At 41.9% G+C, this 14725-nt stretch overlaps 1 protein-coding gene across 1 annotated transcript in view; it reads left to right on the top strand.

Moving 5' to 3' along the window:
• The window catches only part of UTRN (utrophin), a 394273-nt gene that overhangs the window by 29830 nt on the left and 349718 nt on the right, over window positions 1-14725 (top strand). The window lies entirely within an intron of this gene.

Genomic DNA, 14725 nt, shown 5'->3' with positions numbered 1-14725 from the left:
TCAGTGGCAGTACACAAATAAATAGCGTGCTCTAAATGGTGCAGCTGAAGAGTTAATGTCTTAGAGGGTGCTATCTGATCTCCCACGCAGCGTCGCGGGGCATTAAAAAAGAAAAGCAAACTTCTAGATGTTTGAAGCTGCAGTTGTTGGTGGCACTCTGCTAACCACTAACGCCTCAGTCATCGCTCTGACTGTGCCACTGTTGAAATGTGCCTGTGATAAATTTAACTGATTACCTCCCCTCCTTTTCCCCCAGCGGTAGGAGATGAGGGTTTTAGCTTTCAGGACGAAGGCTGTGGTTGCAGCACTAGCTGGTAGAGGTGTCCTCAGTGAAGGCCTGAAGGCTTTGGCAAGCAGAGGGCTGTGTGCTTGCTCCAGAGTTGCTCTCCAGGCTTCTTCATGTGCTGTCCTTCCGCTCTGCCCAGCCTGAGGCAAACCCCAACACCTCCGCACAGCCCTGCTTGGTCTGCGTGGGGAGAGCTGCAAGGGTTGGCTGCTCCTGTTGGCTTAGTAAGGTCTGTTGCTGTTCAGATTGTGTGTATGTAGCACGCATGTGTGTATATATATGTATAGGGAGTGGATAGGAGGGTTGCATCTAGAGCTTTTAGCCCCTCCTTCATCCCATTTTGTGGTACCTAAAGTTAGAAGGTGGTTAGTAGTTTGCTGCTGTAGTTGGTGGACAGGGAGGAAGAGACTCCATCCATGCAGGAGCTGTCTCCTGTAGGGCTCCGAGTATTTGATACATCAACATAGAGGCTTTAGAATGCTTTGGGTTGCTCTTCTGCTGCTGACGGGACCATTCTTATTCTTGATTAGTGTGTACCCTGGCCAGAGATTGTTAGCAGAAGTACATTTAACTAACATAAGCCAGAATGGATACCTATGGAAGTGTGCTCAAAATTAAATCAACTTACATAACTGCAATTAAGAATGAAATCCTATAGGCTTCCCATTTCTCCTGCCTACATCTTCTAGTTTGAAAAGAATGTATTGGAAGATGCTTTCTATGGAAAAATCTCTGTGCAATTTAGAAGGAAGCTTTGAGATGTTTCTGATCTTGGAGGCACAAACTCACATTTACAAAATGAGCGACAGGAAAAGGTACAAGTAAATTGTTTTATTCATATGCTTGCCTAAGCCATTGCTTCCCAAGCTTTGGATTGCATCCCGGCACGTGGAGGGCAAGGGAGCGAGATGTGTTTTGGAGGCAGTGCCTTTTCCTGCAGCAGTTCCTGATGCTGCAGGGTGTGCTGAGGGCAGTGCTCCATCCTGGGTGGAGTTGCTCACCAGCAGCTCTCACAGCTGCTTGGCCGCTGGGGTGAGCCCAGGCTCCCCAGTCTGTCCCACTGCAGCAGGGCAATGCTTGCTGCCAGGGCAAGTGCTATTGAGAACTGTAAACCACCAGGATGGCTACTTGGAGGGGCCGGGGTGGCAGAAGTGATGGTCCCTCTCCTGTGCTTGGGCTTGCATGCTGCTACTTGGGGGTCAGCGCAGGGCTCCCACTGAAATACATGTTACACCCCAGCATACAAGCATTGAGCTGTGCATCTGTCATAGATTGACTAGGATTTGTTTTATAAAGGTGCCCATGAATGGGCAGGAACCTTGTTTCAGAAGGTGTGCTCAGCATCTTAAATGAGAAGCAAAATGCAGAAGGCTCCTACATCTCCTGTGGACCTGCTGTCACTCCTCTGGGCTGCTGGAAACAGGTGGCCCAGGATGTTTTGTGAAAGGGGGGTGCTGGTTGTGCATCATGGTTGGGTTTCACAGGTACGACTATAATATAAACAACGCTTTTGGAAGAATAATGTGCTCCACAGATTTTCTCAGTATTTACATTCAAAATATTCCCTTCAGTATCTATACAAGAGAAAAAGGGATCCCCCGCCCGAAGATAAAAGAGGAACTTCGAAAAAGAGTAACTCAAATTGTGGAGATTCTTGAAAGGTGTCACAATTTATCTACAGTTGCTGCTGTTATTTGTTTTGCAGGATGAGTCAGCTGGTTATTTGCAGCAGCCACAGACATGCTGTTTTACAAGAACCACGTGTGTCAAGTGCAGCATGGCTGAAGCGCTGCATGCTGGAAGGGTTTGGTGTCGGAGCTGCCTGTGCGAGCACTGAGGGTATCTGTGTGTTATCCGTACTGCAATGCTCCAATAGCTGCCATACTCAAAACTATGTTTCTCTTCCACGGTAGTGAGGACAGTTACTGTACTGCTAATTCCCTTTTCAGGAGAAAGCTTTATGCTGACATGAACCTGCTGTGTGAAACGCGGTTTCAATAGAAATGCTAAAAACTCCTTGTTAACCATCTGAAGTTGCTGTTGTGGTGAGTTTTCTGGAAGTAGGGGTTAAACTAATGACCAGTTTCCACCAAAATGCAACAGGCACTTGAAACATTACTTTCTGTTTAAGTTCCTGTCATTGCCTTTTCAGCATCCTTCTACTTAGCATTGCCCTCTAAGCTGTCTTGTTTTCTTGCTCAAGCAAGAGTTGTGTGGTCTGCTAATTCAAAACATGTTTGTCAGGCCAGTGAAAAAGAAGTCCTGTCATGTTGTTGTGGCGAAATAAAACATCCGGAACAAAATTACGGTGTGTTAATGTCCCACAGCATGAGAAGCACTTAACTAGAAGCTCATTATAGCAGTGTTATAAAGGGTAGGGCTAGAGAGGTAGCACAGGAACCCTGCAGAAGAGTGTGCTCCTTCTCTAGGAAGGAGAAGGCTCTTGGCTCGTGTGTGATGGAGAAGGAAGGTGAAGGAGGAACTCTATCTCCTTGTTCTGTTCCCATAAGAAATCCTCTAGGCTGTTTATTTTCCTCCTCCATAAAACAAGCCTTTCTCTGCGGACTTGTCTGGAAGAGTGGAAGTTCAGAGCAGGGTTAACCAGGGCCTACTTGGAACAAAGCTAGAAGGAGAGAGGCTGTGAAAAAGAAGCCAGTTTCCTCTTCTCAGAGTCAAGGCATTCAAGGCTCTTGGAAGGCTCCCAGAAGGCAAAGAAAAAATGGAAACCAATCTCATTCTAGACTGCCTTACATACAGGGGATTTTTATAATTAAAGGATGTTGCCCTCCACTCCCATTGTTGTTTGCCTCTGTGAACTTTAATTTTACTTTGAACCTGGTGCTGACTTCATACGTGCTGGGGCTGCGATAGAGAAGCGATCTTAAGTATTTATGAGCTCACCTTCAAATGAACAGATATAGTTCTCTGGTGTTGTTCCCCCCCCCCCGCACTTTTTCACTTTCCCATTCCCTGCTGTGTGGACTGACCTATTGATGGGTAGTGTTTCATGTATGAAGTGTGGCATTCAGACCTTCTGCAAGGTCTGAGTTGCCATCTAAGCTCCAGTCCTTCTGAAGACTGTTAAGGTAAGCTTGTCATTTGTTGAGCCTAGCCTTGTTCTTCTCCATGCTTTGTAATACATGGGCAAGCATGAAAACACGTGATTTCTACTTACTAGACTTCTACTTAGGCTTCACTCTACTGTCTTCCCATTGTAGTTTCAGCTGGTCTGTTTGGCTGGTCTTTTTTATCTTACATGATGATGATAAGAAGACTAGGCAGCCAGCCAGCTGCTGTTGAACTATAATAGAGCCAGTGGTATGTACAAAATTTGATTATTGCTGTCAACACCAGAGTGAATAAAAGAGAGCACATACTCCAGTCAGAGAGCTGCTAAATAAATGGCGTATTGAATTCAGTAGCAGTAGGAATAAGACCATCTTCTCCTAATGAATGAAGTGGTTTATGAGTAGAAAGTGAGCTAGTGTGTTGAACTCTTGAGTTTGTTTAAAAAAGCAAAAAATCCTCTTTTTCCTTCTTTGAAGATTACTTTCCCCAAAAGCTTCTATTTCTCTTGCTCATCAGCTCTTGTGGTTAATGGATGGATTTCACAACCAGTACTTCAGATTTTTGCAGAGGCCATAGCTTTAAAAATTTCGCTTAAAAAAAAAAAAAAATTCCTGTCATCCTAAAGTTAACTTCTTTGCAGATAGGTTCTGACATGAAACTAGTGAATGTTAATAATTCTATCTCTATTTAGGCAAGAGATGCACTATGTTTAAATTAAAAACAAACACCCCACCCCTTTATTAAGTTAATAAATATTCTCAGTGTATATTCTTATTGAAATGTTGGATTTTCAAAGTAAAACTTGCTGTTAGATAAAAGCAGTTTCTCCAATGTACATGATGTAGTTGCTGATGGTAGGCAGAGCTTGAGAGCTGAGCTTCTCTGGAAGCTCTCTGGTGAATAAGTGGTTTCCCTCAGCCCCTCTACTATCTTCATGTTGAAGTTCAAGAGACTGATGGAGGCTCAGATAGATTGGTGTTTCTCTAACTGCTCTCGCTGACCACGCACTGTTTCTTTATTGAGGAGTGGGAAACCCAGAAGTGTTGCCACAAACTAGCTAACTCCTGAAACTTGTACGTATCCTTCGGTCTGGGCAAGCGTCTGATGGGGAGAGTCTTAATTCATTTGTGTATGGGCCTTATCTTGGAGTGACAGGGACCAAGGTGAGATGAGGTTTTGGATCAACAGGAGAGAGCTCTTAGGGAATGCAGACCAGTCACAGAATCACAGAATCGTATAGGTTGGAAAAAACCTTTAAGATCATCGAGTCCAACTGTAAACCTAACACTACCAAGTCCACCACAACTCATGTCCCTAAGCACCACATCTACACATCTTTTAAATACCTCCAGGGATCGTGACTCAACCACTTCCCTGGGCAGCCTGTTCCAATGCTTGATAACCCTTTCAGTGAAGCAAAATTTCCTAATATCCAGTCTAAACCTCCCCTGGTGCAACTTGAGGCCATTTCCTCTTGTCCTACGGCTTGTTACTTGGGAGAAGAGACTGACCCCCACCTCTTTACAACCTCCTTTCAGGTAGTTGTAGAGAGCAATAAGGTCTCCCCTCAGCCTCCTTTTCTCTAGGCTAAACAACCCCAGTTCCCTCAAAAAAGGGAGTTCAGGTGCTATTGGTAAGACTTCTGGTGTACGTGCGTGCTGCCCGCTAATTGTCATCGTGTGCTTAGTAGAGTTGGCAGTGTCTTTTTGTTTTGTGCTTGTGAAGTGCTTGGCACAGTAAGGTTTATATTTGTATTTGCTATGGCAAAATACATCATTGTTGTTTATTTCTAAAATAGGTATCCTAGCTTTAAAACTTTATTACCTTTCCATGTTGCTCTTGTTTGTGTGGTCCACAGAAATGTTTGGATACAAATTTCTGATTTAGCCCCCTGAATGTATGGTTGTCTTTATTCACGGAAACAAAACTCCTTTTGTGTGCATCTTTCAGGCTTCAACTTTGAGGAATTCTTAAAATTGGGAAAAAAAAGTCTAACCCCTAAAACAAAGTAAGACTCCTGCCCCCAATAAAATTTAAAGAAAAATCATGATTCCTCCCCCTGTACCCCCCCCATTGTCTGTCTGGTATGTGACACAGTAAACTGTCCCAACTGAATATTAATGAAGAGCTGAAAGCTTTATTTAGAACAGTTGTCTGATAGCATAATACAACGAGACAGACAAATCAAATAGCATCTGTCTTTCTGCTTTTGAAACCAATTCTCCTGTGTATAGCTCCTCTCCGGTCGTAGTGCCTGTGCTTCTGTATTATAGTTAATCTCCTCTTGTATTACTTTTTTGTGACTATCGGAATTCTGTACAGTTCAAAATCCTAAAGCCTGTAATCTGGACTCGCACATCTTTCATAACTACAGAATTCAGAGTCCTCTCGATTATGAAGTTGGCAACAGGATGTTGAAGGTTGAGGGACCGGATTCACCTTCTGTATTGGTGGTAAACACAGTTTAAAGGCCCACTTGTAAAATAACTCTGATGCTATCATAGCTTTGCATTATTAACCTTCTGCTTCACTGGGCTGTGGTCTGTCTTGTTTGGAATTACTGCACAGTGGAAATGGCATGCCTAATCAGAGTTTGTAATTTTTGACATGGAGGTTTATTTGTAGAACTTCCTTTTGATGCCGAAATCTTGTGTTAACATTTTCTTGTGCTCTTTCAAAAGGCCATTAGAAGATGTGGGATGCTCGCCTTGCAGAGTTGTTCTGGTTTCACGTTCTACCAAACGTGTGAAAAAAGTGTTATAGTAATACTGCAAGCTTTTTGCAAAGTAAATGCTAAAAGTATTTAAGATTTTTAAAACGAGTATGGTATTTGACCAGAGAGGTTGATTTGAACAGAAAAGGAAAATTGTCAGCTTCTTTCCTGTTTTCTGTAAGTAGAATTTAAGTTGCCAGTGCATTGAAAGCTAGTGTGTCCTTCTGTTTTCATAAGGAGTAGCAAAGCAGCGTATTAATCTGTTTTTAAAGAGGAAAAAAAATCTCAATTAGCTTTAAAGTCTGTTACTTGTTTACGTGCAGCCTTTTAAAAGGTTTGTTTCCTGAATGGTTTTGTCAGTCACTGTGCGGCTGAATGTTTTGAACCCTCTGAGGAAAACCAGCGCTTCCCTCCCCCTCGAATCCCGGCATGCAGTTCTAGCACGGGTACTCGCGTGTACTTCCTCTGCATCTTCACTTTCCTGTTTTTCAAAGAGTGAGCTTGATCATGAGTGTCCAAACAGCCAAAAAAGTTGTGTGGAAAAAGTACAAGATTGCTGCGCCTGGGGATACCGACAGGCAGACCCGTTGCCCTCCACCGGGTGAGTGTGTGCTTACCTATGTTTTCTAGGCTGTGGTGGATAAAAGGATCCAGCCATGTGGGTCTGTTTTTATCTTCTACACCTGATGCAAGCTGCTTTTCTTAACTTTGTTCGAGTTTGTTGACTTTAACAGGAGCATGGTGTGGAAGGCATGGCAGGAAACAGTTCAGGGAAAGGCTGTTTTCTGTGGCGCTGCTCCACTGCAAAGCACTGTGTGAGCCCTGGCTGCGTCACACCTGCAGCCGCGAGATCCTCTTGGTAATGCTTGTGTTGTGGGCTTCCCTCTCACCTGTAACATGTTGACTTTTTCATGGCGTAAGTTTTATTGCTGTGATCAAAAGTCTTAATGACCCCCATTTTCTCAAACTATGCATTAAGTGATGGTGATTTCAGCGTTTGTTTTTATTCTCTGCAGTTCTGCTTACTGTGTCTTCTGGGACTTTTGAATGCACGTGCTTATAACAGTGCCTTCACCCCTCACACTTTTTTTTCCATTTTGGTGGTATCTCTAGGGAGCTCCTGTAATTCGGAAAGAATATTTTTTTTGGGGAGGGGTGCTTTGGAGGAGAAGAAACCGGGGATGTTTCTCTTTCCTTTTCTTTCTACCATCCTTTCCCACCCATCCCAGTTGAAATTTCACAGATCGACTACTGCTGTTTTGTGACCAGGGCCAAATAAGCTAGATTGGCATGGTAAAGGCAATCTGAGGTTTCCTAGAACCTGTGAATATGCTGTTTAGATACAGTAATTGACAGATAGGGGCTGATTATTTTGTGAAGTGGTGTCAGAACTTCATGGATGCAGAACCTGCTGATCAGTAGAGAATTTGGTCCATTTGACTCGACTTTTGATGTGGGTTTTTTTGGTACAAAGCTGGAGTCTGAATATGGGTTTTTAGAAAGAGAAACGAAAATCCTCTTAAAGATGTAATGGCTAACTTTAGAACAAAATGATGGGCTGGGACTCTGGTCTTACATATGTTTGCTTCTAGAACAATGAGGTGGATTTGGATATACGCCAGTGTAGCTGAGAGCAGAAACTTTTCCTTTATGGCCCAGTCCGAACTGTGCTAAAACTGACAAAAATGTCAAGAAAACTCAGTAATGTGAGTGGTGTTGCTTTTGACTGACTCTGGAAAGCTCACTAAATTACAGGTCGGAGAGATCTGGTGTTCTTCAAATTCTGCATGTATTCAACCTGCTAATGAGGTACAGCTGTAGTTGATTGCTCTTGGAAAGTTAGAAGTAGGAGAAAATCAGTTTGCTTGGTTTTTAACCTGGGCCATTGTTCAGGGAAAATGTTTGTTCTGGCTCTGTGTGTATCAGTGTGGGCTTTCAGGACTATTTCTCGGATTTTTTTTTTTCCCCTTTCTTTTTTTATCGTTGTATTTTTAGAAGAGCATAAACTTGGGGCAAGTGTTATAACCAGCCATGCAATTAACTGATGAACACTGCAGTTGTGAAACCTCTAATATGTTCACCTATGGAATAATAGGGGGGTCAATCTGAGGTTTTCTGTCTCAGTCCTTCAGGTGTTTTTAAAGTGTATGTGTCTGTGTGTACACAGATAATATTTGGTGATGTTTGTGTGTCTGTGGGTGATTTCTCTGATGGTGCCTGCCCTAACTGGGGCTAGGCTGAGGTGTAAATCTCCTAGCTGAGTAGCAGCTACTTGGTTGCTCAGGTGCTTTATATGATTGAACAGAGTGCTTAGTGACTGTTCCTTAAGGCCTGTTTAACTCCCTATGAGCTGAGAGCCCTCTGTTTTTAAAAGCATGTGTATCATGGCTGGTACATTGCAATTATAATTTTTCTTAATCAAGCAGCAGGATTTTTCCAGGAAATTCCTTGCATTATAATGTTCTTAACTCTTCATAAAGTGCAGGACTGTAGATTTGCTTTCCAGGAGAGTGACAGTCTCAAATTCACTGTCATCTGCTCACTCTCAGAGCAAAAAATCTGACAAAAGGTAGAAGTTGAGAGGCATGGAAGGCAAAACAAGAGAAAGAAAAAATGAAGGTAAAAGAAATTAAATCTGGAGGTTGGGGGGGAAGCCTTTCTCTGTTTGACAGAATTTTCAATGATGCGGTACTGGAAATATTCAAGCAGGAAAAAATGGGTGGAAAAGTTGGGAGGGGTATGTGTGTGTAATCATTTCTTCTTCATGTCCTTCGTTTTTCACACAAATCCAGACTGTAAATAACAGGGAGACTTTTGACAAGTTTAGGAAGCACCTTGTGTGCAGCTCTCTGGCTAGTAGGTTTAGGGGTGATTTATTCGCCTGTAAATGCTGCAGTGTCGGCAGAGGTACAGCTTTGGTTTTGTTGGTTGGCTGCTTCTTGTGAGAATTGGTGGGGGCTGGAGGAGGGGAGGTTGAAGCTCATACCTGATACAGTATGTGAATGTAAATGAATTAGTTTAGGCGAAGCCGAAATGGATAAGACTCTTTTGTCCTCTGAAGCCTAAACAATATGAGCATGTTTAGTCAGAGATTGGTTTATGGCCTAAAACATACTAAATAATAATTTATCTCGTCTAGTGGGATGTCCTTCTTTATAAATGTCTAGTCTCTCTTAATAATCTTTTAAGCTCTCAAGTCAGTGATAGGTGCTGGGAGTATGGTGGCATGAGTAGGCTGCGTGGTGCCTAACTGGAGCTAAAGCTGGATCTTTATCTGGGAGAGAAAAAAAAACAAGGGATCTTGTACTTTCTTCACCTCTTCAAACAAATGGGCTCTCTTGTTCATTGCTGTTCCATGTCATGTGAGTAATTTATATTCTTCCAGGAAAACTTCTGAAACAGTTCCAGGAAAACTATTGGGCTATTTTGTATTTATATATACACGTACTTTACCAGTATAGCAGCATTTGATGTGATTATTTTTTAAAATTGGGTTTTTTTCTACTTCAATTGCCTCATTACCCAAATGGATGTCACCCTGTCATTTGAGGGGAGGCTACTTACCCTGTATTAAGGAGGTAGAAAAAGATGCCAGTTCTGTGAAAACTTCTGAAAGGGGTTGCCCTGTGGCACTGTTTCTGTAAAATGTCAACTGTTGAAGCCAATAAAGCACTCTGCAGTAATTGAATAATCTATGTTAGCATCTTAGCAGTATGCCACTACATATTATTTTGTTATTTTTTCCATACAGTTGTCAACAGAAGCAAAAGAGATCAATTTACATTTTATTGTGTGAGCTAATTGTTGGGCAGCCCCCACCCCAGTGATTAAAAGGAGTGGTGGTCTTTTTTATAGCAGTAGGAAATAATGGCAATGACATGACTGAGGCATTTTACAAATTGATAGTTTCACAGCGTATCTTTTGAAACCCTTTGTTTAGCTTCTGTTCCCATTTGGGTCTCCCTTCTTGCTCTAATAGCCTCCCTTTGGAAACCCCAGGAGTGCTCGCCTACAAATGAAAAGCTTCCTTTCAGGTGGGAAGGAATTCATCTGTGTTCCCACAAGATATATGCACTGATAGCAGCCTGAAATTATTTAATCATGAGACCACAAGCTGTTACAATAGTAAAAATAATATTTACTGTATTGTTCATGTTACTGTAAGTAGTTGTGAAGCCCTGGGTTGGCTAGTTTACTTAGAGCTGTGCTGGACCTCAAATCTGTTTGACTTGAAACAGCTCTGGCTTTTAAACGCGTGAAAATGGTATATTTCCTTTTTGGCAGCAGGTGATGAAGGATGTGCTCTGAAATACAGCGTAGTTGTAGTCAAAATGCATAAGAACAGTAATTACATTGTATTACATAGTCACCTTTTGGGTCTTAACGTGAACTGTTTTTCAGGTTCTGAAGGACTTTGTTTTTAAACTCTTCCTATGTATATTAAATTATTAAATGCACATGCATACTGAGAAAGTGGAAAATGTTTTTCTGTTGTCTTGAAGTACAGTCCCTGTGGTAAATTGCAGGGGAGTTGTTTTTTTGCTGCTAGATGCAGGCCGTGCCCCTCTGCATTGTGTCGGACAGAGTGGTGCCTGTGACTCACTCCTGCCGCACGGAGAAACCATGTTCCCTCTGGCTCGTGAATAATCTGCCGCTGGTTCACTTTTATGTTTTCACTGAAATGTTCTGACCCTTAACTGGAGGGCTCCATATGCTTCCTGCCCTCGTCCCTGATGAATAGGGCAGGAATTGGCAGGAGTATGGTCTGCTATGTGACCTAATTTGTGTGGCGTCTGGGTGGAGCGCGCTCTAATCTTCGCTAAGCGAGCGGCTGAGAAAGCGAATTGCGGTAATTCCCTGGCTGATCCTTCCAGTGGGTAAAAAGCGCGCTTGTGCTGCAGGGGAAGGCGATGCCTTGTACTCTGACACTTGTTACGTGCTGAGATGAATTGCTACCTAAGCGTTCAGAAAAGCAGCGAACAAACGGTTCAAGGGTTCCCCACGAACGTTCGGAAATGTGGTGGCTGACTTCTGTGCTGTGCGGGGTGACAGTCAACAGCTTCCCTTTGCGTGTCTGCCCAGATCAAACCTGGCACGCAGCAGTGTGCACTGACAGCTTTCCGTAATATTTGACAGCTAAAAGAGCATTTAGTATCGCTTGTGCAGATGGAAGCAGGATGGTTATATCTGTCTTGCTAAATTTCACTACAGTGTGGATTTCATGCTGCAGTTATGAAATAGCTCCTTTTTATTGAGGTATCATATTGTTCAGGCTTGCTTAACTGTTCTCAGTCTGATTAACTTGAATTATGGCCTGAGATGCACTGATTTATAGTATATAGATGCAGTGTTCAGTTCTGTGTCTGGAATACAAAGAGATCTGGGCAGATACTGAAACCATGACCGTGCCAAAGATCACGTTTTTCCCACTGTTCTGGTGAACTGGCTAACAGGGGGAGTGCATCAAGTTTTTTAGCTACGAGGCTAACTTCGTAAAGAAATAGCGTGTGATGACCAGGCTGGTCCTGTTCCTGCCTGTCCCCTCTTGTGCTGGTGACTGGTTCCAGCCCAGCGGGAACCCCATTTTTTTCGGGGTTGACCCTGAGCTGTGCATCTGTTCCCCCACATCCAGGCTTCAGGACTGCCGGCCTCAGGTCAAAAAAGAGAACCGTGCTGGGTTTCCTGAGCTGGTGGAGTCCTTAATACGGCTTCTTTTTCTCTCAGCCATACTTGTCCCCTACAAGCATTGTACAGCTCAATCATTTTAAGCTTCAGATTATTTTAAATGGTTCTTAGCTAGTTTAATACCTTGTAACACAGAATATTTTTAAAGCAATTCATAAACCACTCAATGGTCTGCACAGAAATTAACTTCTGCTCCCAGCTCAGCTATAGTAAAAATCAATATTTACTTGGCCTGTGTGACCTAAGTATTTTTATATATAAGGAAAACATTTATTTCCACTGCTGCTTTTAAGGTAGCAAAGAGATAGTAAAGTTGATACTTTCTGAAAGTAGAATGATAGCTCCCCCCTAAATAAAGCTGCTTTCTCTTGTACATACAGTCCATATACAGATTTTTGTTGAATTTGTCGGGCATACCCCTTTCTAAAAAGTTAGTTGCTATTTCTCCGCTTCTAACCCAGAAAGCAAATAAATAAGATTATGATCTTTGTAGTTGCTGAAATAAATATAAACTTGGAATTGAATATTTGAAAACTAATCTGTATAACTAAATAACATCCATTTTATTTCCTCTGATTTTCTGTAATGTCGGTCTTGCATTATATTTTTTGACCGAATAATTTGTTACTAATTCTTGTTGTAGTTTTCCTTTCATTGAATAAGTTTTAAGCTGCAGCTTGCTGATGACAAATGGAGATTGAAGGTTATACACTGGGATTCTTAGCACTCTGTAAGAGAAAGGCAGAAAACGCCATTACCTGATGTCTCGCCATCATTCCTGTATCTGTTGCCTTGAAATCTCATGCGAGCATTCCTTATCTAATCTACAAGAAGTAAGTCCAGTAGCTTAAAAAAAAAAAAAGTTCCAAGTGTGGATTATGCAGATAAGGTTGAGGTATGTCCCCACAAGAAAGTTTGGTTTAGTAATCTTGAATGCGTGCAGAGTCTCCCACAATGGTTAAGCTCATTTCTCAGCCTAATAAAAATGAGAGAAAATATTGTTGCAGAACTTCAGTACCAAATGATGACTTACTGATAGAGTACTTTGCTGTAGTAAGCATGTAGTAAATGCGCTGGGCAGTTAAATGGAAGCAAGTATTTGATCCTTTTTGGTTTTGATCTGTGGACAGAACTAATTATATGAAAGTTAATGTTAGCAGCAAGAGTTGCAAGTGCTAATACCTAGAGAGGATTAAACCAATTGCAGTATACCTCTTCTATTTTTTTTTTTTTTTTAGTTAATTCTGATATAGTTTCATTCCTGCCTTTAATATAGTCAAGTGGTATATTCTTGAAAATAATCAGTCTGTTGTTCCCATTTCAATGCACAGCACCAGCCTCCTATTGGAGGTGTTTTTGTCTGAGTAATTTATCTATCAGTGACTGAGGGGGAAAAAAGTGCTTGTTTTAACCAAGTAATTTTATTGCTTTTGCAACTGAAAGAGAAACCAAGATATTGCTGACAATGCAAGGTATGTTATCCTTCTCGGATATTTCATTTTGACAGTGGATGAATATCAGAAAACAGTGCTGTTTAATTCATTGTTAGAATCAAATGATTTATATGAGTGACAGTGTGCAACGCTATAATACACTTCTATGTGGAGCATCCATCTTGTTTCTCTGGTTTGGTTTTTTTGTGTGTTTGGTGGTTTGGGGTTTTTTTGTGTGTTGTTTTTTTATTTTATAGCAATAAAAATAGTTTCAAGAGTGTTGCCCTCAGGAGTTGAGCTGGTATTACTTTATGGCCAGGTAAACTAGTTTGCTATCTTATCTGACAGTCGTCCCTGAGCTATGGGGAAACGTTTTGCAGTATAAATTGCAGTAAGTATGCCTTATTGCAGTTAATATTGTCTTTATTGACTCTGCAAAACAGTTTTGCTGTTCAGCCCCTGTGGTGGGTTGACCTTGGCTGGCTGCCAGATGCCCACCCAGCTGCTCCTTCACTCCCCTTCCTCAACAGGACAGGAGAACAAAATAAGATGGAAAAACTCATGGGTTGAGATAAGGACAGGGATATTGCTCACCAGTTACAATCATGGGCAAAGCAGAGTTGACTGAGGGGAAAATGGTTTTAATTTATTGACAATTAAAATCGAATAGGATGGTGAGAAACAAGGACAAAAACTAAAACACCTTCTCCCTACCTCTCCCCTTCTTCCCAGGCTCAACTTTACTTCTTCACTCCTGAATCCTTGCCCTCCTCCCCCAGTGGGAATGAAAAAGCCTGCTTATTTAAATTATGTCTTCAAATAGAATTGGTTTTTTATTTGTGAGGAAAGCTGGCTTTTCTTGGCAGACGTGTGCAGTCAACCCTCATCTAGAGCATGAGCTGAAAAACCTATGGTCCAAAAATTTCCAGATGGTAAAAATGGACTCTTGGTCTGAAACAAACTTTATATCTGAAAATAATTCAAAATATGATTTAGCAAATATGCTAATGCTTGTGGGAGCAAGGTTTGGCTGACAGTGCTTCCTTGTACCTTCCTTTATGGTGTGTGACTAAACCCAACACAAACGAAATCCATGTTGAGGCAAGCGGACTTGCATTAAATATTCGCAGCATCTTCAAAACAGTCTTGATCAGCTGCTAAGCAAGTGCAATGTTCTGCTGTTCTGTGTGTAAACACTACTCTGTTGTTTTTAATGGCATCAACAGCCAGTATAAGCAGAAGCAGTGGATGTTTTCTAGCCCCTTTTGCTGATGTCTTGGCGTGGCATTCCTTATTCCTGCTCGCTGTCCTGTCTCCCGTCTCCTCTGCAGCACACATAAAACTGCATGCCTCAAAACTAGCGCTTTCCGGAGTGATAGGGGATGAGTCAGGTCACAGTGGCAAAACTTACATGTCCTAATACCATTGTCCTAGTGAATATCCTTGAACAGTATACATGGCAGAGTCATCACAGGTAAATAATTAGCTATCGTTTTGACAGTGTTAAGGTGCTCTTTATCTGTAAGGTAGGAGACTGTT

Source organism: Mycteria americana, chromosome 3 (genome assembly GCF_035582795.1).
Source record: "Mycteria americana isolate JAX WOST 10 ecotype Jacksonville Zoo and Gardens chromosome 3, USCA_MyAme_1.0, whole genome shotgun sequence".
Classification (NCBI taxonomy): Eukaryota; Metazoa; Chordata; class Aves; order Ciconiiformes; family Ciconiidae; genus Mycteria; species Mycteria americana.
The sequence above is the reverse complement of the archived record's forward strand: the minus strand, read 5'-3'. Positions and strand labels throughout refer to the sequence as shown.